The following is a 26815-nucleotide window of genomic DNA, read 5'->3' on the forward strand; positions in this document are numbered from 1 at the left end:
AAAATCTGTAACTGTTCAAAGACTTGGCTTCACTTGATCTTAAATGGCCATATGGAGCAAGAGCCGTCCTTTCTTCCTGTCATGAGCACAGGACAGGGTGATTAAACTCTCCAGGAACAATAGAACACAAACAAGCATTGAATGGGTGCTGACCTTAGTTCAGTGTTTTCACGGTAGCTCTCCCCACCTTTGGGCCAGATCTTGGGCTAATACCTCTGTCTAGCCAGTCATGGTGAGCTTACCCACAGTAGCCAAGCAGCCTGGTATTGCAGATGCATTGATGGGTGAGGGCAGTGTCCTAAAATGGCAAGGCTGGATAGAAATTCAGCTTTCATATCAATCCTTTTGGAATCTTCTATCCAAGAGAAGCTTGGACTTAAAAGCATCCCTATCTAGGCGCCATAGAAAATATTAATGCTCCAGAAGTTGTCTTGCTCAACACTCTATCTTGCAGGAAACTGTACCTTCCCTTTCCAGGTCACTATCAAAAGTTCTTCACTTTCCCAAAATGCATTAGTGGGTTTTCTACTTCTTCCCCATTATTCTGGCTTTTCTCATTTACGCTTCAAAGCTTCAACTGTACGCTTAGATTTTTAGTGCAGGGAACAGAATCTATACCAGGCACCAGGCCACTGAGCTATATCTCTAGTCTCTGTGCTCTAAACCTTCAAACTCACTGAAATTATTCATGTGAGACACACATAGGAGAGGTGTATAAAGGTTTAACATTTTTTATAAACCACAATGAAACTCTGCATTAACTGATCAAAACAAGGGGAGGAGGCAGAGACTGCCCTTTGTCCAGAATTTTGCATGGGGTTGTCATTGTTCTAATGAAAGCAAGGGGTCCAAGGCTCAGATTTACTCAATTGCTATATCTGCTATCTGTAGAAAACACCTGCTAATTCTAGTCAGATTGCAAGATCATTGTGGAGGAGAATTGAAAAATTGTGAGCTCTGATTTTGAAAAGTCCAAAATATGGCACCCAGGGCATTGAAGGTGTCCAAATGAATGAGCATTGCATATTTCCGCACATATTCAGATTCCCAGTGTTGGGAAGGATGAAGAAGGAGGATAAGAGGACTAAAAGTTCCAGGTGAGCCTCTGGAATATGGCCCTATTTTAAACAACAAGAAAAGCTATATCACTCTAATAAGGGACTTGAGATATCTAAAAGACAATCTCAGGACATTATTTCTTGTGGTCTGTTTTTCAGTAGAGTAACTATAGTTAGCAAAAATGCACAGTATGTTAAGGCAAGAACTAGAGTATTATTAATATTTTCATCACAAGATAACACATGTTTGAGCAGTTAGAAATGCTATTCTTGCTTAAATATTATACTGTGCATACCTGTATCAAAGCATCACATACTACCCTAGAAATATATAGCTTTGCTGTGCTCAAAATGGAACACAGGCCTCAAGAATTTTAGTTAAGTGCTCTACCCATGAACTGCATCCCCAGTTCTGTATCATTTGATTTTTAGCCTATTTAAAAGACTGGGAAGATAGTTCAGTCAGTAAAACATTTGCTGCACAAGCATGGCAAGTGAGGTCAATTCCCAGAACCTGTGTAAAGATACAGCTGAAAAGGATGCAAGAGCTTGAAGATAGGAAGTAGATCTGTGGGAAGTTATCGACTGTTACAGACTCTGCAGTTGCAATCCTGAACTCACAGCAGCTGCAGATGTACATACTGGCTCTGAATGGGCCCATCAGCAGCCAGATATGGATGAAGGAGAGGCTCCAGGGGCCTACCAGCCTGGACTATTGGCTATTGATAGATTGAGGGGGCGGGGTAAAACCATTACCTTCAGCAGAGTGCTCACTGCTGATCCCACTGGGCTCCAATAGGGAGTTCAAAGCCATTGGCCATGCATATGACCCAGGTTAAAACAAATACATCACAAAAGAAAACCAAAAGTCCTGAAAGGGACTGGAGTCTATGAGGTGGGGAATGATAAAGAAAAGAGGGAGATAAGAGAGGATGGTGAGAGAATTATACATGATAGAATTTATCAATTTTAAAAAATAGTAGGTGCAGCTGGAGAGATAATCTTTGCAGAGGACCTGGGTTCTATTCCTAGTACCCATATAGCACATTAAAACAGTCTATTACTTTGGTTTTAAGGAATCTAACAACTTCGGGCATCTGTGGGCTTCAGGTATGCACACAGTGTATATACATACATGCAAGCAAGTGCCCATGAAGTAAAAATAAATCTTAAACTTATATAAAAATCTAAACAAAACAGTTGCGTATGAAGGCACAGGCCAATGAGAAACACTATCTTCAAAAAAGATACACAGCACCTAAATGTTAATCTCTAGCTTAAACATAGTAGCATGTTCAGGAAACAGTACAAATTTCAGAGGGTCAGGATTACACACACACACACATACAAGCACACGCACACACATGCACACACAGCAATACACACAGAGATATATGCACACCATACATACACAGGTACACACACACATACACATGTATACTCAGGGGAGATTGTGTGTGTGAAAGCAGAGATCTATTCTTTTATTTAATGAACATTTCCTCCTATCCCACATATTGACACAAAGGAAATTGAACATGAACACAGGGCTGTTGATCCTAGAGCCCTCTTAAGTATACACAAAAGGCAGAGTCAGGAACAATTAAAATAATGATCCGTGGCAGGTGATTTAGTAGCACAGATACAAAATTTTAACTAAGTTGTTTGTAGAAAACATCAGAATCTGAGAAAAATCTGTGAACACTTCACAAACAAGAGGAGTGGACTGGGCTTTAAAGAATGAAAGTGAATACGTCAGTAGGCTAAATGACAGAAGTGTTTTAAACTAAAGAATAACTTGTATATAATCACACACGGGAAAGGACATAGTAGCATGTTCAGGAAACAGTTCAAATTTCATAGGGTCAGGATTACAAGAGCCAAAGAACCAGGAGATCCACTGTAAGGTTATGTCTCCTGGAAAGGACAGGGAAACTTCCTCCATGATTCCTCACCAATATGGCTGCTTAAGCAAGACAACACCAATTGATATGCTAACAGAGAAGGATGATCTGACAAGTCCCTAACCCTTGAAATAAACTGCAAGCAACTAAGGACTGGTAGTGGGAGGAAATAGCCTTCCCCAGAAAGAGCCTCCAAATACCTTATCTAAGACCAGCTGGCCAGCCCTGAAATCATATACAATGCAAGAAAGACTAAACAAACTGAGAAGGCTGTGTCTATATATTTAATGCATTTGGATGTATACATATATACATATATTTGTGTGTGTATTATATATGCATATGTAAAACAATATAAAAAGAGCTCATGAATTTGAAAAGGGATCAAGAAGGGGTATGGGAGGAGTTGGAGGGAGGAAAGGGAACAGGGAAATGTTATAATTATATTTTAATTTCAAAAATTAAGATGAAAACCTCTTAAAAAGAATTTCAGTATGAAGAATGGGAGAAGGTCTGACAGAAACAAAACAAATGGTCAGGAGGGATCTTAGCCAAGTAGCTCAAGCCTATATTTCCAGCATTTGAGAAGCTGTGGCAGAAAGACTATGAGGGAAATCTAGTTACACTGCACAATTTTTTTTTTTATCTCCAAGTTTATTTTCTTTTGGGTTTTTTGAGACCTGGAACTCAACCTGTAGACTAAGGTTGGCCTTGAACTCAGAGATCAGCCATTTTTTTTTATTACCAGAGATGAATTGGGGAGAGACTTTTATGTTTTTAACATCTTCTATAGTTCAAAATATAATTTTTAATTCAGAAAAAATATGTGTGAGATGACTGGGAATATGGAGAAAGTGCTGCCATGAGAAGGAACTGAGAAGTCAGACAGCTGGAATGGGACATGCTGGGAAGACCCTCTGGAACAGAAATCCATCTTGCAGGCAACAGCTGCGAATTCGGAGAAAAAAAAATGGTGCCACAGATGTGCATGGTAGAGGACTTAAAGTCACTGTCATAGAAGAAATGGCCTGAGCCAAGCGGGGAGGATGCGAATTTAGACTCAGGAGATCATTGACAAAATGAGTTATATGTCAAAGTTTCCAAATAGCACTCTGTTTTTAAAACCTTGTCAATGATTAAACTCAGGGCAATCTGATTAATTCCTTGATAAGTCTGAAAGCTGTCAGCAAAATTTAATCACTCCCTTTAGGATAAACAGAGATACACACTGAGGGTATAGCTGGTTAATATATAACTTACTTTTTTGATGCTTAAACAAAATTTCCACGCAACTGAGTAACACCTCTTTAGAAATGTGTCTGCTTATAAGGGATTCCCTACCACAGAAGGAGTAGGTTGTTTATCCCCTGAAATTTGGCAGGGCAAACTGAATCTTCCACTTTGAACTGGCTGGCAGCATAGCCGCCCATTGCCTATGTCCCAAGTTTCAATTTTAATGTTTGAGTTGCTGCCACTGTGGGAACTGACTTGCAACTCTGGAGGAGATCTTACTCAATCACCAAAATAAAAACTAAGGAAGGCCAACTCAAAACAGAAAAGAGAAAGGCTTTGTGAGGCCTGGGAAATGAGAGGCAGGAGGTACTTGCTTAAGATCCTTACAGGAGCATGAAGCGACATTTTAAATCCAACATATGAGTGATCAGTCTGGTTAGGAAAGTGAGCTGGCCACCTGCTGATGGTCCTTGGATATGGAGTGTCCTCCACAGTCATAAGGGATCATGAGTTCAGGGGCATTGTAGGTAGAGGTGCCTTTGGGATTAATGGCCAAGCCACCTCTTCTTTTGTTGTGAAGAAAAAAATGGGGGAAATTCACTTTAAACTAAAATGTTCAAAAGTATCAGTGATTTGATAATGTGCTTGGAAGTTTGTATATCCCAGCCAAGGGGAAACAGAAAGACCATGGTAATATTCAGTAAGCACAGTAAATTGACACACAAACTATAGGTGAGACCTAGTTCCTGCACTCGCTTAAATGATTTTGTATGGCCCATTCATCTCTTCAGCATTTCTCTTTTCACTAGCAAAGAAGACTTACTGATTGATAAAAAATAAATGAGCAACAACGAAAAATTAAGTTAGAAATGATTCAAAACAAGTACTAAGAAATCAATTCTCAGTGAGTGGGGATGGAAAAGATTGTCTCCATAAAAAATAAAGCACGAGAAAGACTATTTTTGAAAAGCAGTTCAAAGTACAAAGGGGTAATTAGGGGAAAGGAAAGGAGCCAGGGGGATGTGGCAGGGAAGTAAGAAAAGGTAATGGGGGATGGGACCTAGGTGTGTTTTATGTTGTATGCAAATGCCACACTGAAGCACATTGCTTTTCCAGTCACTCCTGTGAGTCACAATGTCTCTTTTGCTAACTTTTTAGAGGTCTAGAAAAAGGACTTGTGATTTGCTTCACTTTACTTTCTGGGACATAGAGCACGGTGAGGCTTCCTTTTTCTAGTTTCATTTTCTAAAATCTACTGAACTCCATCTGAGGGAGGGCAGCTAGGAGGAGCTGCGGGGAAGAAAGGAAGGTGGACAGTGATGGAATGCTACTTCAGTTCAAACATTTTTACAGTTTGAACATGTAATTATTACAAGATAGAGCCCCTATCTTTGCACTGTAAAAATCATTAACGTTACATGTAATACAAATAGTGATGTTTCAAACTAACTTTTTTCTTTTACATATATTTTAAAATTTGAAAGTAATTATAATCTTAAAAACATATGATATACTACATAATAATCTTTTAAATTTACGTAGTCTATAAGATCAAATTAAGATAGTTAATATTTTATCACCTTATTCAAAAAGTTTCATCCACATATGATAACTGAACATATTTATAGGACACAGTATGATGTTTCAATAGAGGTAGATGACATGTTCTAAACAATTAGGGTAATTTATGTCCCAATTTTCTTGTCATTGCTTTTTTTGGAGACTTCTAGATCCTCTGTTCCAAAAACCATGTGAATGGATTATAAAATAGCTTCATTAGTGAGGCCCCCTGTACCAAAGTTATCTGACATAAACCAGATGAATCTTTGGTTAACTAACATATAGCAAGCACATGTATATAGTTAAGAAATAGAACCTGATAACTTCACACACACCTATGCACTCCAACTCAATATATAATTAAATGAGAGTGATTACCATTTCTTTCTCTTGAAAATATGGGTTGCTCTGTGTTGGAGCACTTTGTAAAATATATAAATAATTGTGGTGGATGTAGCTCAGTAATGAAATGATTTCTCAGCATGCACAAGTCTGTAGGTGCTATCCTTAGAACTGCAAAATAAAACACTTTTTACAATTACTCTCTTCTGCAAGCATCCACATCTGTATTAGTCAGGCTCTGGCAGAGCCTCTCAGGAGACAGCTATATCAGGCTCCTGTCAGCATGCACTTCTTTGCATCTGGAATAGTGTCTGGGTTTGGTGACTGTATATGGGATGGATCCCCAGGCGGGGCATTCTCTGCATGGCCTTTCCTTCAGTCTCTGCTCCACACTTTTTCTCCGTATCTCCTCCAATGGGTATTTTGACCCACATTCTAAGAAGGACAGAAGCATCCATGCTTTGGCCTTTCTTCTTCTTGAGCTTCATGTGGTTTGTGAATTATATCATGGGTATTCTAAGCTTTTGGACTTACCAGTAAGTGCATACCATGTGTGTTCTTTTCTGATTGAGTTACCTCACTTAAGATGATATTTTCTTGTTCCATCAATTTGCCTAAGAATTTCATGAATTCATCGTTTTTAATGGTGTCCCCAATGGAGGAGTTAGAGAAAGGACTGAAGGCAAGTGCTGAAGGAGTTTGCAACCCCATAGGAGGAACAACAATATGAACCAACCAGACCCCCCAGAGCTCCCAGGGACTAAACCAACAACCAAAGAGTGCACATGGAGGGACCCATGGCTCCAGCTGCATGTGTGTCAGAGGATGACCTTGTTGGGCATCAATTGGAGGAGAGGCCCTTGGTTCTGTGAAGGCTTGATGTCCCAGTGTAGGGGAATGCCAGAGCGGGTAGGCGGGAGTGGGTGGGTGGATGTGGGAGCACCCTCAGAGAAGGAGGGAGAGGGAATGAGATGGGGGTTTGCAGAGGGGAGATTGGGAAAGGGGATAACATTTGAAATGTAAATAAAGAAAATATCCAATAAAAGAAGAGAAAATTTAAAAATTACTGTCTTCTGGAGTCTACTGATAATGCTATAGAACATTCTAACTTAGGTTACATATGATTGTGTTTTGCTACCTGTTTTATGACTGTGTGAACCATAACCTCTATCCTCCCCAGGCCCTAGTGATCACCATTTTGCTCTCTTCTGTCAGATCAACAGTTTTGGCTTCCAAGTATGAATGAAGTCATATATTATATATCTTTCTGCACCTGGCTTATTTCTCTTGACATAATATCATCCAATTTAAAACATGAGAGCAGAAACAGGTATTTTTAAATGCAATAACTACTTCATCTTTAACAGCCAATAATTTTCTGGAAGTGACACATATAGGAGGTAGTGACAGAATATGGGGTGTTTTTTTATTCAAGCAGCAACAAGGACCTGCCCAATTCCAGCTTTGTCCTGCCACAGTTCATTCCTCAACCTCCCATCAAAGAGGCTGGAGGAACTCATTGGGTTCCTAATCTGGAGACATCTGTGAATCTCTAGATATGTGCTTTGGCATCACCCCAGCCAGGCTCTTGTTCTAACTCTGATGTGGTTCTCATTGTTACCCTTCCACTCCTTTCTTCCTTATACAAAGAGGCAAATGCATTAACGATACAGTATTATCTAGTCAGTGCTACTGTTTTATAACAGCATTTTGAACACTGTCTACATGCTTGACTTTTCATGGCTGCTTCAGTCGGGTTCTAATGGCAATGCCCTTACACCTAGGGTATTTTGGTAGGAGGAGCTTGTTTGTGGACTGTGTAGGCAGAATCACATCACTAGAGACACAGGTTTTAGGTCTTTGCCCATCCTCAAAAGTCATTAGTGTCAGCTTAAGGTACAACTGAGCTGTTGACAATGGCTGCCACATCCTCCCCCAATGGCTGGGCAATAAGGTTTGATCTTCCTGTTCTACAGGATCAGCAGCAGTGGCAGACTGCTAGAATTGTGTATAACCTGGCCCTGTCTAATAAGATTTTGTCCCTTTGGTAAAATAGCATTTTCCAGCATTTATTTTCTCATCTGGCTAATGAGGATAATAACATTGATATTATCTCTTACATAAAGTGGTTCAGAAGAATAAAGGGAAAATATATGTTAGGTGCTTGGAAAAGGGGCTTGGCATCTGCGAAGTGCACAGTAGATATTGGCTATTCTTGGTAATAAGGCTTGCAAAGTGACAACTTACCCAGTAGCAGACTGAGAAATTGGCTTGAGGAATTATCTTGTGCCTGCTTGTGCATGTGAGCATGTGTATACACATTCACACAGACACAAGGACTGCTGTCATAAAGGGGAACGCTGCTTGCAAACTCTGCTTATTTTGCTCACATATACAGATGATATATGAAGCCAGTGATTGACTTTAAAGAAAAAGCTTAAACTCACTTTGAAAGATATAACTAAGACGTAAATATGTCAAATACTTATGATCTCAAACATATTGCTATATGAAGACTTAAAATTGATTTGTGCCTGCAGATGTTAATGTTTAGATTGGGCCCTGCTATTCCATTTATTATCCATTTCATCTGTTATAGTTCTTCTGTTTCTTGTGTACATATCATTACCAGAGAAGCAAATTTCAGTCTTTTAACCTTTGTCCAGTAGAGCCATTTCTCTACAATAACTTTGATAAACACTGGTTCTCACTCTGATGGCCAGGCTGTTCTTAAACTCTACATACTCAGGCCTCAACTTCCTAGACTCTGAATTATAGGTGTGTGCCATTATGCCCAGCTGTGCAATGATAATAATGAACTAACTCTGCTCTGGTATCATTCATTCATTCATTCATTCATGTAGCTGCAAGGCCACAGGCTCTCAGAAGATTTGAGTAGGGTAATTGCCTTAACTGGTATATAGACAAAGTTTGTTTTAAATGCCACAGCATACAATGGAGGAACTCAATTTTTGTAGTAATGTCTATATTTTTGATAACACAAAACACACAAGTGGACTCTGCTTCTGATTTCTCTGATGAACTTGAAGAAATAACTTTAGTTTCTAGATTATTTCTCTAAGATGGAGGCCTCCAGTAGCATTGATACATTAAACTCCATAAAATGTCATTTCATTGATGGTAGTATTTTCTCCAGATGTCAATGGCCACAAATAGTGTATTATCTCCCAAATTTAGCAAATTCACATTTATTCCTTATATATTCAATTAACATTCTATGTAATATTCAAATACACATAGTGATTGATATGCCTTAAATTAGAGTGTCTTCAGCTTAAATAGTATATAAAATTAGTGATATTAAATCATTTCCAGTGACAAGAGAAAAATACAATATTTAATGTTAGTTAGGACCCAGGACAAATGGAAGGTATACAGTGCATATGACCCTGTGCAAGAACCACCCAAAACTTCACTTTCAGCTATAGGTTTTATAGATATGAAAATTATAATCTTGATAATATCCCACATACCATATCATTAATGCATCTAATCTACTATATTTTATTTATATTATCTGTTTAGGGCTGTGACTGTAGTTCAGTGGGTAGAGTGCCTACTTATCATGCACAGTGCCCCCAGTCTTGTTCCTTCTGCAGTACTGCGTAAACCAACCATGGCGATTCATGGCTTGTGTTCTCAGTGCTCAGGACATAGAAACATAAGGCTAGGAAGTTCAAAAATCACAGTGAATTTCAGGTCAGCCAGAGGTACGTGAGACCATGCCTCAAAAGGCAAATGATCTGATTAAGGAGTTGTGAATCTTTATCTGATCCCAAACTGGTCGTGTTATGATGTTCCTATCTCTAGTCTTCCATAGCCTGAGAAATAAAATTAAACCAATAGAATTTCTTGGTGAGAGATATGGATCTTCCTAGGTACTGAGTTAAGAGAAGGTAAACTCTTTAGTTTAAAACCTGTTGAAGATCGGAGGTAACCATGTACCTCCCCAAGGAAGAGGACTAATCTAGAAGTGTGCCCAAGGGTTAGAGGATCTTGGGCTTGGCTATAAACCCCAACTGTTCTAATGTGCAACTTGGATAAGCCAGTGCTTATTTCTGCATGTTTGTTTCTCTGTAAGTGGGAACAGGCCCATCAGTAAATATTGAGTTTGCTGTTTTTACAAGTCATTGAGTAATGATTCACTGAAAGGGTTTTGCAAACAAGAAAGGTTAAGTATCCTGCTAGATCCAAAGTGTGTCAAAATGAGAGTCTCTACTTAGATGTACTAGGGAAATAAAGGACTGGTGGTTTCATCACCCAGCAGAATGCTTTGGAGATTTTTCTGGTTATACATGTGCCATTCCCATTTTTAAAGTTTTGTTTAATTTTATTGTATGTGCATGTGTTTATTTACATGTATGCATGTGCCTGATCCAAGAAGAGAATGCTGCATTCACGAGAACTGGAGTTACTAATAGTTGTGAACTGCCACATGAGTGCTAGGAATTGGACCCTGGACTTGTGTAAGAGCTACAAATGCTCTTAACTGATGAGTCATCTCTCCAGCCCAGAATTTCCATTTTTCAAGAGTTCAGGCTTAGTACTAATGTATCTATATAAAACTGACATATTGTACAGGAGGGTAAAAAGTAAAGGGGCAAAATTCTTTCTTGATTTTGAGTATCCAGGTGATAAACTTCCTTTTTTAACCTTATCCTTTTCAGGGACTGGCTTTAGAAGAATCATTGATTTCTGAGTATGAAAATATCATGAGATTTTTTTTTCACCTATTAGATAAGACCACCTCTTTTACTACTTGTTGCATTTTGTGTTGTGTTAGAAATGAAACCTAACTCCTTACGCTTACTAATCAAGTGTTCCATTGCTCAGCTGTATCCCAAGCCCAAAACATCAGATTTGTTTATTCTACAAATGCATTTTTATTTAAAAAATACTCATTTTTATAATTTTTATTTTTTCACTTTTATTTGCTTACTAGAGTAGTATGTTGTGTGTGTGTGTGTGTGTGTGTGTGTGTGTTGATGTGTCTGTGATGTATGGGTGCGTATTAGTGACATGGCATAGTTGTGTAGGTCATAAGACTACTTTGTGGAGTGGTTCTTTCCATCAACTGTTACACAGGTGCCACAGTTTAATCACCCTGCCACATGCAGTGGTAAGCAGAATCTCACGTGTGTCTAATGTTTAAGCCCTTGCTTCTGTGTCAATTTTTTTCTCACATCATTATTTCCTTCTGGCTTGCTCAGCAGCGGCATTTTTCAGAATTGCATGATGCTCTTAACTGAAGGCGTCCTGACACACCTTACTTTTATTTGCTCCTAGTCCAGACCATCCCCTTTGAAATCACCTGTCTAACAGTTAACAATTCTTACATGTTGAATGTGGAAGCATGGCCTCATCGTTTGGATGTGAAGTTATGTTTCTTTCTCTCAGGCTATCAGTCCTGTTGCTATTTTAGGTTGCATTTTGTTTCTTTAATGTTATCACACGTCTATAGGTTATGCCCAGTTTTCTACACTATAGCAACAAACAGTTGAGAAGACTTGTTGTCACCTAACTGGAGGATGAAATGAAATATCAATAGCTAATTCAATTAATAACCAAAACACCCTCAGATGTTTAGGAGAAGCACTCCCGCTGAGATAAATGAGAGTTACACTTGTCCCATTTTTGTGGCGTCTACTTTGATAATCATTTTTAGAGAGCTGGGGATATTTTTAATAACAGAAACTATAGAGATAATATATTTTGTTGAAAAAAATCCATAAATTTACAGGAAATGAAAAGGAGATGAAAATCATGTATAATTGAACCTCATAAAAACTACCTCCTCTTAGCATTTCGATCTATACGTTCTTCATGGGAACTATATATTATATGCTCATTGCTATCTGTTTTAGAATTAATGGCACATTATAAATGCCTATATATCCTTTTAATTATTTATTTGTGTTTATTGAAAATTCATACCATAAAAATATTCTGAATATAGTTTTCCCTCTTTTATTCCCAGATCTTCCCCACCTCCCCCCTCACCAGACTCCATGTCTTCTTTTCCTCTCTAATCAAATCAAACAGGCAAATAAAATGAGCAAGCAAACCACTACAGCACAAATAAAACAAAACAAACACAACAAAAAAGCACAAGATACCATATATATATGCAAAAGACCAGTAGTAATTAAAAAATGCTCATATAAAACAGTAGGAACAGAAATTATCTCTAAAAAATAATACCATTTAGTTAATTTTGTGTTGGCCATCTACTACTGGGCATTATAAGTATTAGAGGTAACTTAGTTACTGAGTTAGAAATGGGAGCTCCTGTTCCCACTCTCAGTGCTGGGACCCCTCTGGCTTGAAGCCCAGCCCCAGTGCTACAGCAGACTTTTCTCCCTCTCTTTCTCTAACTCTATCACAAGGAGAGAACTGCATAGGCCATTTACACTGGCTCTTTTATATCCTGTATGTTCTTTCCCTTGTTTGATATTTTTCATCTTTGGTTTTGTTGACACAGGACCTTATGATATATCCCAGGGTTACCTGTATCCTACTTAGCCTAGACTGGACTAGAGGTAAATATGTAGTCCAAGATGATCTCAAATTTGAGGTTTCCCTGCCCTCCCACCCCTGAATTCTGGGATCCCGCATGACCTTGTTAACTTTATAAGATTAATTCATACTACAGTATTACAACTTACTTAATGTTTCATCTATTGAACATTGTCTTTTGCTCAAATTTCTACATTTTTAGTCAAAACTATTATGCGTATAAATTCTTTTGCATGATCCTATTTCTTCAGGAAATTCTTAGAAATAAAGTTTGGGAATCCCTTTAGGTCGTTTAATATTTCAAAACTGTCATCCCGAGAAAATTTCACCTATTTACTTTATGGTAGAACTTTATACATAGGTTTCTTTATTCAATTGGAGACCAACATGCTCCCCATCCTTGGTATAACACAAAGAAAAGTATGATTCTACTTCAGGTCATAGTGGTAATGCATTGAGGTTGTTGATAGTAGATGTCATAAACAGATTTGTTTTGTTATTTTTCAAATTTCAGTGAATTTTTCTATGCAGTCAACACCTTATATCTACAATGCCTAACTAGGAATCTGTATTTTCATGACTTTTAAAAATGTTGGATACTATTTATCTTGTTCTTCTAGAAGTCTGCCATTATTAATTAACTGATGTTTTGGTATAGAAAAGAAAATAGCCGTTCTTGCCCTCTTGTTCTCTCCTCTTGTTCCTGCTCCCCCTCTCCCTTTACCCTCTTCCTTCTCTCTCCATGTGCTCATGGCCAGCCTCTATTCCTCTACTCTCTCTCCCCCACCCTCTCTGCCTTTCTCTCAACTCCCCTCCCCATATCCTGAATAAATTCAATTCTCTACTAAAAGAAAAAGAGAGAAAAGAAAATAGCCTTATAAGCAACCATTTTTGTGACTAATTATTTTTACTCATCTAGATAAGATGGAAATATGGCTTCATCCACAGCATATTGTAACAGCTGATCAAACAGCTGTTTCATGGCCTACATTTTAATTTCTTCTCCAGTTTGCATTCAAATCCTATGATCGGTTTTAGTGTACTTTCGAGGGCTGGGAGATAAGCTGATTGAGAATGGCCCTTTTATGCTGTTAGTAACAATCAAACAGCCCTTGTTCAGCAACAATGAGAAGCACACACAAAGGTGTACATTAAAATGCATTGTTCCCAATTTTGTATTGGTGCTCTTTCTGTGGCAAATAAAATTAAGATGGCTCATTTCTTCATTGTTTGGTTACTTTGTTTGACAAACCTCTATTGAGTGCACTATTTAGTAAACACTAGACTAGTATAAGGAGATATGGATGGGCATATTAAACAGAAAAAGGCAAAGACACAGGTGAAGTTCCTGAAAGATCGTGTGTTCAGAGAGACATGTTTATGTAGTTTAAAAGAGACATTGGGGGTGTGGACAGCAGCTTTATTTCAAGGGCCTCAGAGACACTGGAGGAAAACTTGTCCGTATTTATTGAAGAGATCATCACCAAATCCAAATATTACCCTCTCAAATATACCTTCGCATGGCTGAAATGTAAATCTATACTTTAATATACTTGGATCATTGAAATTTTAGTTTATTCTTTGACTTTAAAATGACAATATAATGGATGTTGTAGACTGAAGATCCATTGAGTATGGGCTGAGAATTTTGTAAGCTACTAGTCCACAGTTGAAAATTTCTCTAGTAATTTGCCTGTAGGTGGAGGAAATAGACTCATGCATGAGTGTTGCCCTTCCCTGAAGCAACCCTACAACCAATGTGGTGGTATAAATGCATGGAGTCCTTGTTGATCCAGGAGACTCTAAAGGGCCATTTCAAATTGAGTTTCTCTTTGATTTCCCTGTTGTGATCATGTCTCAGTTGAATTCCTCCCTCAGCAAAAAGGCCTCCCTTCTTTGCGCATGTTGAGTCTTGACAAGGCTTTCTCTGAAGCCGTTTGCCAGGGTCACTGATCTAGACAGATAATGGTTAAGCAGCATTCTTGATCTACATGTCATGAGATATTCTTATCGGCCACATGTTTGAAGCTACAGGCCATCAAAGGATGAAGCCTTTGCTGTCATAAGTGAAAGAAGCTGATGGGGCTCAGGGTTACTGCATAGCTCTAGTCTTCAAAGGATGAGCTCTCTTTGGTCCTGTAGAATTCCCAGAGCAAGAGGAAATGTGGAGGCTGGCTCCTATACCAGCTCAAATGACTTTCAGAGAATCTGCTCCTCTCAGCATTCTTTTTCCTCTCAGCATTTTTGTGAGCTGCTTTAAAATAGAGAATTAGGGCCTTTGGCATGGAAATGGTACAAATATGAATTTCTTCACTTATTAGAGAAATCTACGGTAGTGTAGTTAAGGAAGAAATAATAAAACATGCAACTATAATTTGTGAAGACTGGTTATATGAGGAAAAGGTCTGTTCATGTGTCATGGACCATACTATTGGACCTAACTGATTCTTGCTTCCTGGAAAATAGCACTGTTGGTGCATATCTCTATTTCTTCCCCTTATCCTACCATCAGTTTCATGCAGCATCCTATAAGACTTCCAACAGGAACTGAAGATACTCACTATAAAACAGATGACAGATGAGAAGGAAGAAAATGAGGCTGTGAGAAAGATACCTGGTTGTGAGGTTCAGGTGGCAGGACTAAAAGATTGGAGGTCTTCCATTGAAGGATGTTTATCTTTGAGGAATTTGAGCAAATAAACTAGAAGGATGGAAAATCATGCCTGACACAGTAGTGTTACCGCAGATAACCTTTTGATTTTATCCTTTTGAAAATGACTGTAACATTGGCACTCAGAGGGTGGGGTGGTACTTGGGATTGAACCTAGGACCTCATATATGTTCTACCACAATGCTAATCCTGAGCCCTATATTGTAACATTTTGAGTCAACATGTGCTGTGACTGAGACGTAGCCCACTGCTTGATTCGATAATAATAATAATGATAATAATAATAATAATCTATTAGTTTTACATCTGGGCAGAGGAAACCCAGTTGTATGTTTGTATGTTCAGGGATGACTGATAGACATCTGTATTAGATGCAGAAATACAGCAATCATCATTTTTGGTTTTAGAATTTTTTTAAGTAGAGGTGTGAGTTCAAGTTGAGCACAGTCAGAAGGAAGAATAATTCCTCTGTTGGTGACAGGGTGCAAGTGATGAACCGTAAAATGGAGAGGGGACTTAGGACTCTGAAGTACAGAGCAGCTAGGCGACAAGGACTTTACCTACTAGCTCATCACCTTGAAGATGGTTAGAAAAAACAAGATTACAATTCACCATTTTTTTTAAAAGTCCATTGAAATGAACAGCACTTTGTTCAATTCCTTAACAAATTGTGTGTGCATGCATGCATGCTGCGTAGTTCTGAAAGACATATAGATGGGTGGGGAGAGAAAAAGGGGAGGGGAGAGAGGGGGGAGAGGAGAGGAGAGGAGGGAGGGGAGGGGAGGGGAGGGGAGGGGAGGGGAGGGGAGGGGAGGGGAGGGGAGGGGAGGGGAGGGGAGGGGAGGGGAGAGGAGAGGAGAGGAGAGGAGAGGAGAGGAGAGGAGAGGAGAGGAGAGAGACTTTTCCATGCCTCACTAAATACAACATCCTGGAGCTAGACAATTAACATTGTACTGTCTAGCACTTTGAAGATTCTGCTCTTAATTTGAAAAAAATTAAAACCAGACATTGTTGTTTATGGAGGTGTCTATAAAAGGAAATTTCAGAGTACTTTTTGATCTTGTGGCTCAGGCTCTTCTATTTACTCTCCACCCAATTCTTGGGTAGCAAGTAGTATGCTATCCTGTCTATTTGCCATTGTTATTTTATTTAGATTAGCTGAATGCCATCTTCATGATAGATGCTAAGAACATAAAACCAGGAAACAGTCCAGCTTAATACCTCTCTGTGTGTCTCTCTGTCTCTGTCTCTCTGTCTCTGAATCTCTCTCTCTTGCGCACACACACACAATTCTGTGAAATTCTTCTTCTTCTTCTTTCTTCTTCTTCTTCTTCTTCTTCTTCTTCTTCTTCTTCTTCTTCTTCTTCTTCTTCTTCTTCTTCTTGGTTCCACGAAAGAACATTTGGATAAAGTAAAGGCTGAAAATCACTTTGATTTGAGAATACAAGTTCTCTGTCCTTTGCTTGCTTATTATTTTTTAAACTCAACATGGTGTGGTATTGCCAGCCTTAAGCAGGGCTATAAACAAATTATCACAAAAGTGGCTTTTGTGTTATCAGAAAGTGGCTGCACACAAGAGCAGTCAGCAGCTGATGGAGATCATGTGGTCTTAATGCATGCACTGCCTGTGTTCTGTTTTTCTCTCCTCATTCTCCAATTTCATGGAGAATGTGGTCAAGGTTAAAGTGAGCTTGGTGGACCTCAGTGAACCTGCCAGCCTGCTACATTGAACTTCCATTGGAAATGTCTGAAAGAAATGAAAGCACAAAGCTGTTGTGATGCCAGGCGGGTAAACCAGGCAACAGCATTTTGTCTGCACACAAAACAATTCACTTGGAACTTGTGCTTTCCTTATTTCTTGGCCTCGGTTTCTGAGGAGCAAATAATGAAAGGCTGCTAAAACTGCTAAAGCCCTTCTTTTTTTCTCCTATTGTACTCTTGGGAGGATGTATTTCAGCCACAAATAACTTTTAAATCTGGCTTCCTTCCCTAAACATGAATTCCTTTGAAAGGGGCTTGTAGGCTTAAGATTTTTTGAGAGTACATTTAAAATGTCTTTAAAGTGAAAAGCACCGGTAAATTTTATGTTTCCAGTGAATAGATGTGTGCTTTAAGATGTTGCAGAACCTTTTTATAGAAAAATTTAAAAAGTATTGACTCTTAGACTTTAATCCAGTCTTCATAGTAATGTACTTAATACACAAACTTATAGCACTTTTCCTCAATATTTTTAAAAAACAAGGTAGATAAAGACCTTAATGGCATTGATAAATGATATTTGCTGGTAATTTTTTAAAGGGATAGTTTATTTAAATTTGCTGTTAAAAATAATCACAGCTTCATGTGCTGAATAAGCCCAATGCATATGCACAATGTAATAACAATGGTGTCTGCGTGGCATTTCTAAGAGACGTGTATGCTATTTGTGTCCATAAGAAAAACAATATTAATTGTATTCCTGAAAAACACATTTTTTTCTAGACAGTAGCATGTTTTATAAATAGTTTGTAAATGAATTGTAGAAAGTAAGAAAGACAAAGGGTGAAAACACAGATTGGAAACATCTAATTACCTCACAAAATTGTTGAGCTGTATATTGCTGTCTAAAGCCTGTGGCCTTTTGCAATATAGGATTGGGTGGAGTGGGTTGTATAAACTGCTATTTAATTAGTTATTTTGTAAACTAGTTCCACCTGCCCCTGCCCCCATGATGACAGTTTTCTGCTTCCTTTTGCAAATCCTAGATACCCCTTCAATCTGCTTTGTCTATGAGCTTTCTCCTCTTGCTATTCCTACTTGCTTTGCTGCTAGAATTTCCTGATTGGGCATCAGGAATCAATTTCAGGCAAGTTTTCAAGCCAAGAGCCTTGCTTTTTTGATAATATCCTAGGGCTGACACAGATCTCAATGGGAAAGCCCATCACCTGTTTGCATGCACTGAAGTGGAGATTCTAGCTCTGTATGTCTGGTATTTGCCTGTTGGATTTCTATGCCTTCTGCAACCTCTCATTGCCATACTCAAAGTAGGTGACAGATGGGCCTGATACCCCCATGGGCAGCTGTCAATTTATGATTGACATGACTGGATGCATAAACCACACAGTGCAGTGGACTATAGATATAGTATAGTGGTAGAGAATTTGTCATCTCTCTCTCTCTCTCTCTCTCTCTCTCTCTCTCTCTCTCTCTCTCTCTCTCTCTCCATGTGTTTTTTTGGATCTAGGGCTCCTTCTACCTATCACCATTCTCCCAAGTTTCTGCTCATTTATGGACTAAGGAAGTGGCCTCACTTTGGTATGAATCTCCTCCATCCATTTTCAGACCTCTTTCACCTTTTCAAGCAGAAAGCCTACCTTTTAAACACAAACTTCTTATTATTTCCCCCCAAACAGCCCCCTTACAACCATTGTTCTACTTTTGATCTCTATGAATCTGACTATACTAGGTCCTCATTATGAGTGGGATTATGCAGTATCTGTTTTTTAGTGTCTTTTTTTTTTTTACTTCAATGCTCATCCATCTAATCCATTCTTACACTGAATAAGAGCAATTTGTTTTTAATAGTAAAATAAACAAACAAAAACATCTTAAGTTATAGAATCTGCTTCTTTGTGCTCTCCCCCAGCCCTTGAGTGGGAAATTTAAACCTCCTTGTTTTGTCACAGTAGCCCACTTTCAGACCTAGGTGATGTCTATTGTTTTCCAAGGATATGTAATTTCCTGAGATGAGCCAGCCACTGGCTGAGCAGCCGAACTGGTTTGGCAGACAAGTTCCCAGCATTTTGTGGGAAGGGTTCCCCACACCACCCCATCCCACTCCAGACCTTTAAATTAGAAGCTACCCTTGTCCTGGCTCTTTATTTCTCCTGCCTGCCTGTCTGCCTGCTTGTCTTTTCTATTTCAGCCCCAGCTCTCCTTCCAGGGGGAACTTGGTTCTCCATGGCTGTGGGCAGCTACACCTCTCATCAGAAGAGAAACAAATGAAATCATTCAAAGATAAAGCTAATTACTTTACCTCTTGGTCCTTCCCCCTCCCAATGCAACTGAGCAGCCCAGGTTAGCAGTGTAGCATGCAGCCTCCACACCTTTTCTATTCTTTGCCTCTGTAGTTATGCTGTCCATGTCAAGTCCTTAAATAATATGGTTGCTTTCCTATGTAGAATCCTGTCCTTGCTTTTTTCTCATTGAACTCATACTCAGATACCTTTTGATCATCCTTTTGAATTTATTTTAAAGCACACTTTGGGAATCTTTTTTTTTTTTCTTTTCGAGACAGGGTTTCTCTGTATAGCCCTGTCTATCCTGGAACTCACTCTGTAGACCAGGCTGGCCTCAAACTCAGAAATCCACCTGCCTCTGCCTCCCAGAGTGCTGGGATTACAGGTGTGCGCCACCACCGCCCGGCCACTTTGGGAATCTTTTCATCTGACAGTCCTGTGAAAATTATTTTGTGTCCTCAAACTCCTAACTTCCTGTGACACCTCATTTTTTTTTTTTTTTTTTTTTTTTTTTTTTGTCTTTTCTACTGTGATTTTCAGTAGGAAGGACAGTGTGATGCTTGGTGCATAGCAGGTTCCCGGTATCAATTGTCTCTTTAAATCTTTTATTTCTTGTGTGCTGGGCATGTAACCAGAGTCTATGCATGTTAGACAAGTGTTATATCACTGAGATACATTGTGAGACTTTTTGAATGTTTTTTAGAGATAAAATTTAAAACTTCGGTCTTTGCATTATATTTGAAATTTGTATGTGCTGTCTTTCATTTCTGAACTACTTTAATATGTTATAGTTATTAAAGATTAAAGAATGTTTTTTAGGTTACAGTTGTTTTGCAACCAACCTAGGGGCTGAGAATATTATATTTATAATTAAGCAAATGTCCTCATTTCCTTGGGTCTTTTTAAAAACATGGACATTCTCAGCAGTTGATGACAGCTATGGCTCCAATTTTCTATAATACAAGAAACAACACCTTATTTGTATTTCTCAAAATGACAAGAATCAAAAAAATGAAAGTTTTCAGCAAAAACTGACCAGAATTTTTGAATCTTGTTTATAGAAGATATAAGTGTGGGGGTGATTTCATGATGGCTGTCTCAGTTCTTGCTGAGGCCATTTTATATTAGGCGTCTCTTTGCTATGTTCACTCTCAAATCTGAAATTAAGTTGTAAAATGCATATGGCCCAAATGTTGTCTACTAGGGAAGAAATATATATATATTATATTAAATCTTAGATGGATTCTGTACCCACTAAGCCCTGGCTGATCCTGGCACCTTCCATTGCCAGTTCCCTTGAAGTCATTCATGATGTTTTAGTGGGCTTTAATATATTAGATATATTAGATAGGACGAATTTCAAGATCATTTGAAAACTTTATATTTAAGCAGGACATTTTCCTAAGTTTAGAACTGTGATCTTTAATGGCTTACCAGTTACCGTAGAGTTGCAGGTGCAATAATTGAAAGTAATTTGTATTAGTTGTATTCCTGAAAGTAGGTTGAGGTGCCTGGATTACTTGTTTGTCTGCTTTTTCTATATGTCTTTTTTAGATGATTAGGGCTTAAGGAGATTCACTAGACAAAACTCTTAGGCAACTTTGCTGCCTCAGACAGGATATTGCCCTAGGCGCACTCCTTTTTAACCTTCCTTAGCTTTCTAAAACCTAAATAGACACATAGTTTCCATGTACCATACCAACCCACACCTGACTCTGGGACATCTTAAGTTTTGACCTAATCGTCAAATTTAAACCTCCTTCATAAAGTTTAAGTCCAAAGCCCAAATAAAATCACACATTGGCAAAGGGAAACCTATTCATCAAAGTGCTATTTATCCATCTATTGCTGCACCATGCCCAGGGAAATAAAATGAAGCAAGGTAACTCTCCAGAAACAAAGGGCAAACTAAATAGAAAACACATCTTAGTTTTCCATTTGTCAATGACATTCACAACACCATTGAAGGTAAAACAATAACTATTAAAAATGGTTATTTGTAACAACAGTTCTAACGTAAAGATTTTATGTCTTTTGATATAGATATGTGTGTATTCATATCTACAATGTAAATAGAAGAACTCAGCACTCACATGAAAACCAGTTTAAAATGCCCACATTAGCAAGCATATTGAAGTGTATGCCTAGAAATGCACAGAATGCATATATTTACATGAATATTATATTGTTTTTTAATATTTTATTTTATACATGGTGTGAGTGTTTTTTCAGTTCCTCAGAGACGAGAAGAGGACAATAGATCTTCCATAACTGGAATTAGAGACATGGTTGTGAGTGGTCACATGGAAGATAGGAACCAAACTCATCCTCTCTTCCAGAGAAGAACATATTTTAATTACTGCTCCTGTGTTAGATGTTGTATTTAACATACAGCAAACTATTCTTAAACACAGATTTCATGTAAATAGTGAGAAAATTTCTGTTAGACCCTGAGCCTGGGTTACAGATAATTATGCCAAGTTCAATGCCTTAACTGGTGAATAATTCATTATATTCTTCGATTTAGACAACATAATATAAATAGCACTATTAGATTCCAAAGTTTACAGTATAATCTAAAAGAGACACATGGTGGTATTAAACAAAAAGCAATTAAGGGAAATGACTTCCTGGCCTTGAAAAACTAATAATGCATCTCTTTCTCCATTTCCTCACTGAAGTACATTTCATAGACTATCAAATAGTTGAATTATTGAAATTGAATTTGATATACAGTTGACTACTGGGGAAGAATTACTTTCGGTGTACTTGCTTTCTTTTGCCTGAAAATATGAAAGGTTACTATAAAGGATGGTAGGCTGTGACTTAGAGAGAAATTTTATAATTGTGTGTCTGTAAATGAATAATTTAGGTTTCTAAAATGTATAAATTTATAAGTTAATTAGTTGTGTGCAGAATCCTGCTTAAATTCTAGTAAATAAAATTGTTCACATGGTATCATGACTAATGAGAGATAGGACTGATGGTTTGTGTGTGGAGCTCAGGATGGAACCCAGGTCCTTACTTATCCTAAGTCAATGCTCTACTGCTGAGCCCCAGCCCCAGCCCCAGCCCCAGCTCCAGCCCCAGCCCCAGCCCCAGTTTCTGGATGAATTATTTTTATGTGTTCCTGTTAAATTCATTCGAAAACAACTAAATAGACACATTTGGGTATATGTTCTTCTTGTCTTCGCAAATCTGTTTGCTTTGGCTCAGTGTATGTGTGTCACATGCTTATATTTATTTTAGACACAGATTTCTATTTTTCTAGATACTAAAAACTAAGCATATTCTACATTATGGTAATCTTTGCAAGCATAATATAAAGAACATCAAAGCTTGCCATGGCTTAATTACCTAATACTAAGCTATAGATCATTATGTATTATTTGTGTATTTCGATTATAAGTGACACTGTACTAATGATATGTAAGAATAATTACTTTTTCTATATTTGGCAGTCTTTCCTTCAATATTGAATCATAAAGTAATTATGTCTGGCTTTAAAATACAGGGAGTGTAAGGCTTTTGACACATCCTGCCACATTGCTTTCCCAGTTACTCCTTTGGCTTGTTTTGTTTCACTCTTGGGAGCTTTTAATATCATCTTTTTAAAATATCTTTCTCAAAATGAGAGTGAAAGTGATATTCACAAAGCAAGAGATGAAAATGGTTGTTTCTCATTTTTAATTACTAGAAAACTCAAACATTTTTCTTGGGTCTATAAATAATTCTGGGTGAATGAGTTTTATTCTTTTTTCCGCTCCTTCTTGACTTGCATGAAACTGGAGCATGGGGTAGAATCCATTCTTCATTTTGAATAAAGCACCCCTTACTTACCTTTCTGTACTGACAGGTAACTAATATTCAAATTGCCTTAGTCAAGCCTGGAGTGTCTCTCTCAACTTGCTAGAGCCCCTACTCCCTTTCACTGCACCTACTGGCCTCTGAGGCTTCTGACCACTGCTGGTGTATTACTTTCATACCCAGGTGTATGAACAATAGCCATAGGGTGATGCCTGATACTGCAATTAAAATGCCTAAATCTTATAAGTAGGATTCCTTGAATTGTTTTTGGGGAGTAGTGTTATATGTATAATTTATATCACAAATTCTACTACTTTCACAAAATTTTGAGGAAAACTCTGTGGTTTCAAAAGTCCCCTCCAGAGCTAGAGCTATGTATCAGTATTTGACCTTTTGCCTAGCATGTATGAAGCCCTGAGTCCTATCCCTATCGATGCAGAAAGAAAAAGAACAAAACCAAACCTGACCTTACTAAGCTGATTTTCAAATTGCTGCCTGTTTGCTGCCAAGCCAACAAATGTGAAAATTAGTAAGTATTTATTGGTTTTGTATTATGTTAAAGGCAAAGGATCTGGGGAATTATGGGATGCAATTGGATATAGTAAGACAGTGAGCCAAGAATGTACACAGGAATGAACCCCCACAAAGATACACAGAGTATCCAGAAATAAAGTCTCCTGGAGTTAAACAGAAACCCAGAGAGACAAGAGGAAAAGGAAAGAATAGCATTGCAGCATCATGTCTGAATTTAAGGTTTTTTTCTACTAAACACCTTTAAATGTTGTTGGGCTTTTTGTTTTTGTTTTATTTTGTTTCTGTTGTTTTTGCAATTCTGGGCATGAGTGGAAATGCTACCATTTTCAGTTGGCAAAAGACTTGTTTCTTTACAGAGGAAGGATTTGTCAAAGGCTGAAGGCTCCTGAGATCTCCCTTCAACAAGGTAGAATGGGGCTGGCCTTCCATTCAACAGGGATTCACTTATCAACTCACACTAGTAACTGATAAGATGGTTTACAAGTGTGCTCAGAGCTGTGGAGTGTAGAGTTGATTTACAGTACTTAAAAACACAAGTGCATGCAGACATTTGTTTCTATTCCTTGGGCATTCAAAGGCTCTTCTCATCTTAGATCTGTGTGCAATACATGTTCCAATCTGATGTAACGCACTTACTTTTGATATCATGTGTTGGCCATTAAAGACACATCTCACCTCTAAAGGAAGGTTCATCCTCTGACTGTGGTCCAAAATTCTGTTTTTATTTTCACAGATTATTTATCTCTGGTAGAAATTTGTGGGCAGGCATTTATTTAGATATTTGATTATTAACTAAGCAATTATCTAATTAATTAATGAACTTTTGTATGAATATCTGGTGTTTGTACATGTTCATGTGGGTTGTGCATGTGTGTAGTATGCATGCACATATATGTGCATGTGTTTGGCATTGAGAAGCTGATGCCCAGAGTGTTCTTTAGTTAGTCTCCATTTAATTAGTTTTAGAGTTTTTTCCTTTTTACTTATTTTTGGGTGTTGTTTTTGTAAATGTTCATGTATCTATGAAGGCATCTATGCATGGGTAGGAGTGACTCCAGTTCCAGAGGCCTCTGTGGATAATGTGCCCACATGGTACACACACACACACACACACACACACACACACATATACTCACACACACACATACATATTTTAAACTAAGTCTTTTAAATCAAAATTTTATTAATTCTTTGAAAGACTTTTGATCATATTCATCCCCACTTCTTCCCTAATTCCTCTCAGAGCTAATCCCACTTCCTACCGCCTGCAATGCGGAATCCTCTGTTTCTGAGACAGGGTCTGTGGATAATAGCTCTGGCTGTCCTGGAACTCACTCTGTAGACCAAGCTGCTCTCTAACTCATAGAGATCTGCCTGCTTCTGCCTCCAGAGTGTTTGAGTTAAAGACATGAACCCAAATGCCTATCCTCCTCTATTTAAAATTAAAAACGAACTTTAAAAAGACTTTTTTTTAAAGTATTCAGAGATGACTCAGTGATTAAAATACTTGCTGCACAAACTTGAGAAGCTGAGTTTGAATCCCCTGAGATCATGTAAATCAGAACATGACAAGTTGCATATGTAATCCTGGAACTCCTTCTACAAGATGGGAGCTAGAGAGAGGGAAATTCTCAGATTCTTGCAGGCGAGCTCACTAAATTATGCAGCATGAACAACAAAGCCATACTATCTCAAATAAGACGTAAGGCAGGCAGCAACTGCCAAGGCTGTCCACTGACCTCTGCATGTATCGCTTGGCATGTGTACACCTGCACACATATAAAACACATATACTCACAATACAAACACACATACATATATGTACATATGCATATGCACACAAGTAATTTAACAAAAAAGAAGACATTTGGAGAAGAAAATTGGGGGCTGAAAATTTTCCAAGATAGTTGTAATGTTGCACTTAATGTCATACTAATAGCAATACAAGATTGTGAGGTTTAAGATTTGGAGTAGAAATGCATTCTGAAGGGTAGAATTAGGGTTAAGTTCTTTTGTAAAGTAAACCCACTCTGTATCTTTCACAACTCAACTAATTGGCTGTCCAATCCATGATATGAGCTATCTGTCTGTTAAGAAGAGGACAGTTTGAAACTTACTGTGTTTAGTGCAAACCACTGTATTGACAAGGGTTTGGGACCACGTCCCAGAATGACATGTAAATTTTCTGTGTGTACTTAGGTTTGTTTTGAATTTGGACTAAGCAGATGTTCTAACATGAATAGCAAGCTGGACCCCAGCTCCAGATACCCCTGCAATAATTTACCCAGATGGTCCTAGATACCTTTCCCTAGAACTTCAAAGAAGTTTTCATTTTTGTTCTTCTTCTGATACTGTCCTGACAACTGAGAGTCAGAATTAACTTTATATATATATATAAAGCATACTGGTATCAACAAAAGAAAAAGTCAAACCCAATAAAAGCCTAAGTAATGTCATCTGTTTTCCATTTGAGGCCTTATCTTCAAAACATTTGCAGCTTGTTTTGGCTTTCTGTTAAGTCTTTTATCAAACCACCAGCTAGAAAGACTTCAACCTTTCTCCAGTCCAGTGGTGTGAAATAACAGGAAACGTCGTTTTCCAAAAATAATTTTAGTGAAAAGTTTAATATTACAGATCTTTCCAAAAGATTCCTGTGGATTCAGATACATACTGCTTAAGCAAGCCTTCCTTTGGCCCCAATCTTCTTCTTCTTGTGGGTAAAGTACAACCTCTGGAGAAATCTGAGTGAAAACTTAGGACTTGGAGGGGCAGATGAGCTGTGTTTGGGAGGTGAGGTGAAAACACAGAACAGTATTGGGTATGAAGAGAACCCCAGGGAGGTGGTTCAGTATCAGCAGAGTTTGGTGTATGGCTAGGAAAAGTGAGAGAAAGGGCAGGGGAGGCACAGGTCAATGACGTGGTATGCACTTGCCTTCCAACAATGAAAGCCTGGTTTTCACTCAAGCACTGCAAAGGAGCCAAGATGTGAGAGAACTTGACAGAGGCTACGTGCAATGGACTAAGACTTACCAGGGAAGGCTCAATGATGAAGCCTAATTTTTAGGTTTGACCTCCGGGGCAGATGACTGGGCCTCTGTAAGAAGTGAAGAAAATAAGAGAATAATGTATACAATTTGATTCTTCACTGCTTTCAGGGTCCTTAACTTGTAAATC

General features: G+C 38.2%; 1 protein-coding gene across 1 annotated transcript in view; it reads left to right on the top strand.

Annotated features, from left to right (window-relative positions):
* The window catches only part of Maob (monoamine oxidase B), a 102828-nt gene that overhangs the window by 1082 nt on the left and 74931 nt on the right, over positions 1 to 26815 (top strand). The window lies entirely within an intron of this gene.

The sequence above is a fragment of the Apodemus sylvaticus genome, chromosome X, assembly GCF_947179515.1.
Source record: "Apodemus sylvaticus chromosome X, mApoSyl1.1, whole genome shotgun sequence".
NCBI lineage: Eukaryota > Metazoa > Chordata > Mammalia > Rodentia > Muridae > Apodemus > Apodemus sylvaticus.